This window comes from Cryptomeria japonica, chromosome 7 (genome assembly GCF_030272615.1).
Source record: "Cryptomeria japonica chromosome 7, Sugi_1.0, whole genome shotgun sequence".
Classification (NCBI taxonomy): Eukaryota; Viridiplantae; Streptophyta; class Pinopsida; order Cupressales; family Cupressaceae; genus Cryptomeria; species Cryptomeria japonica.
Window position 1 is genome coordinate 351,487,029 of NC_081411.1, and position 3,720 is coordinate 351,490,748.

The window sequence follows — 3,720 nt, forward strand, 5'->3', positions numbered from 1 at the left end:
GGTAGATCACCTAATGTCAATTACTTTAAAAATTTTGGTAGCAGATGTTTATCAAGAGAGGTGATTATATTGGTAAATTTCATGCCAAGAGTGATGAAGGCATATTTCTTGGTTACTCCACCAAGAGCAAAGCTTACAAGTGTTACAACAACTGGACTAAGAAAATCAAAGTGCAAATGTCCAAGTTGATGAAATTCCTGAAGGTTCAGGTGAAACCAGCAAGGAGAAAGAAGAAGAAGAACCTTACACAATGTTTTTGGAACTAGAACCAGTGAAGCAAAAATTTGGTGAATAGAAAAAAGAAGCTCCAGTTCAACCAGAGCATGAAGGTCTAGCAAAAGATGAGGAAAGTGAAGAAAAAGAAGAACTTGGAAATCAAGATCATTCTATTCCAAGGTATGTTAGACTCAATCATATCCCAATCAGATTATTGGAGACAAGAATGTAGGTGTGCTAACATGAACAAGGGTTAGAGAGAACTCTTGTATGATTTCCACCATTGAAACTAGAACTGCATTTGAAGTCTTTGGAGATGACCACTAGATCAAGGCAATGGAAGAAGAACTTGACTAGATAGAGAAGAACAATACATGGTCATTGGTACCCAAACCGGAGAACATGAATGTAATAGGTACAAAATGGGTATTCAAAAATAAACCGAATGAAGATGGAGCAGTGGTTAGAAATAAAGCCAGACTGGTATGCAAAGGATATGCACAAGAAGAAGGTGAAGACTATGTTGAGACATTTTCACTAGTTGCAAGATTGGAAGGAGTAAGGATTGTACTTGCATTTGTAGCATAAAGAGGATTCAAAGTATATCATATGGATGTGAAATCAGAATTCCTAAATGGAATATTGGAAGAGGAAGTCTACATTGAACAACCAGATGCTTATGCTTTAAATGTAGAAAAGGACATGGTGTGCAAATGACGTAAGGAATTATATGGATTAAAGCTAGCACCAAGAGCATGGTATGAAAGATTGCACTCTCACTTGGTGAAGATAGGTTTCCAAAGAACTAGTGAAGACATTAACATATGTCTCAAGACAAAAGGAGATAAGATACTTGTAAGTGAGGTATTTGTTGATGATATCATGTTTTGAGGAAATGACGATATGTGTCAAGATTTTACTAATGAAAACAAGAATGATTTTGAGATGTCACTGGTAGGTGAGATAAAAAATTTCATAGGTTTGCAAATTTAATAGATGAAGGAAGGTATTTTCATCACATAGTCCAAATATATGAAATAAGTGTTGAAGACTTTTGGAATGTGAGACTATAAACCAATTACACCAATGGTTACATGTTGTAAATTGTCTAAGGAAGACGATTCTACATCAATGGATGAAAAGGAGTATAGGTACATGATAGGTAAACTACATTATGTTGTCCACAACAGACCAAACACTGCTCATGTAGTAGGATTGGTTACCAGATTTTAGAAAAGTCTGAAGGAGACACACATGGTTGCAGCCAAAAGAATTTTTAGATATCTGAAAGGCACAAGTGATTATGAATTATGGTATCCATATGAAAGAGACTTTCATTTAAAAGTCTATACAGATGCAGACTAGGCAGGTAATGTTGATGATAGGAAGAGTACAACCGGAGGAGCATTTTTTCATGGAAGCAAACTAGTGTCTTGGACCAACAAGAAACAGAGTTGTATTTCTCAATCAACAGAAGAAGCTTAATATGTTACAACATATATGAATTGTACCCAAGCAATTTGGGTGAAATACATTCTGGAAGGTTTCAAGTTAAAGATATTAGAACCAGTAAGGATTTTATGTGATAACACAAGTGCTATAAATATTTCTAAGAACTCGGTTTTGCATGCTAGGACAAAGCATAATGAGATGAAGTATCATTTCCTGAGAGAGAAAGTGCAAAGTAAAGATGTGTCACTAGAGAATGTATCTACTAAAGAACAACTAGCAGATATCTTTACTAGACCCTAACCTAAGGCTACATTTGAGTATCTTAGAGGTAAGTTAGGGGTTGTACCCCTACATGAAGTCAATTAAGAAGATTGGAAAGCCATCAATCCCGAAGCCTATTGAAAATATTGAAGCAAGATCGGTGAAGAGTGGAGATACTCCATTGGGGGAGCAACTAGTTACAGATTGGTGAAGCATAAAATGGTTAACCTTGACTTGGCATTGTTGTCAAAGGGAGAGAAGAATTGAATATGATTGATTGCCAGTTACCAGCTGAAGACATGTAGATATAGTTGAAGGAGTATATGGAAAAATGTAAACCAGGATTCCTACATGTATGTATATGCTTTACTCTCAATCATCACAATCAAAGGGTATTGATATTTGTGTTGCCATCAATTCCAAAGGGGGAGATTGTTGGCATTGCATGAAGATTGCACTGATGAACTATAGTGTTGTCATTGATGTCAATAGTAATCGGTAATGAAGTTATATTGCAACAGGTAATGATGCAGTAATGCAATCGGTAGAAAAGCAGTGATGGAAACCAATATTGGTATTATTGAAGCAGAGAGATCAACTGGTAACACTAACTAGTTGATAAGATCCTAACTGATGGAGCTTGGAGAATCGGTTGTGATGTTCTATGACCAAATGATGATTGGAGATTAAGATGCCACATAAGAATGATGCACATGATGATTTTCAAAGTGGATTTGCACGTGAAGATAACCATTCATCATGGGAATGAGAAAATGCATAGCATGAAGTGAAAAACACATGATGAGCTACAGGATCCAATGTGTGGTGATCCAGGAGTGGTTGAAGTTGTCTATAACAATGTGTAGGTGATTTCTATGTAATCCAACGGTTATGATTGAATCGATATGTTTGTAATCTCTATGAGATTTGTAGGTTTTGTGATGTGTTACCGACCTATTGTATTTTCTTATAAGGTCAATGAGTTTTTTTGTAATTGTGTTTGCAATTTGGTAAAGTGTGGTAGTGTGATTGTTGGCCAACAAGAAGGAGTGTCTGCAAAATATTGTGAAGGTAGATAGGAGTGATAAAGTATCTAATTAAGCAAGGTAGTGATATTACCAGATCAGTAAATAACATGTTGTTCTCTAACCATTACAACAGTTAAATCCCCTAACCAGGTAAGCTTTAATAGGCTTGGTGTTATTGAAATCCTCTAACCAAGTGATCCATTAGCCTGGATTAGAAATCCTCCATTGAGGTTACCTCTAAAATGGTATTGCCTTTAACAGGGTATTGTATTCAATCCCTTAACCAGGTGGTCCTTAACCGGGTCTGTTCTTAATAGAGTATTATTATAGAATATTCTAACAATTCTTGGCTCCTAATAGGGTGAACTTCAGAAGAGTTAAAACTACTTGTGGGTATTCATCCCAATCGTGGTTTTTCCCATTTGGGTTTCCTCGTGAAAAATCATTGTGTCAAGTGGTGAATGATTTTATGGATGTGTTTTGATATGGTTGATATGAATAACTGGTAAATCCACTTAGATATGTTTAGATAAATGGAAGTGGTCTGAAATGATCTATTACTGATATTAGTAAAGTGGTTTAATGTTTTGGTTAAATGGTAATTCAGTTTTAGATTTGTTGGATTGCATTCATTGATGTTTTGGTCGACCAATACACCCCCCCACCCTCTTAGTAGTTGACCGGATCCATATAGTTTCATTATATTATCAGAATATACCTTTATCAATTTGAGTAATCTACAAACCTAAGAAAAATTTAATTT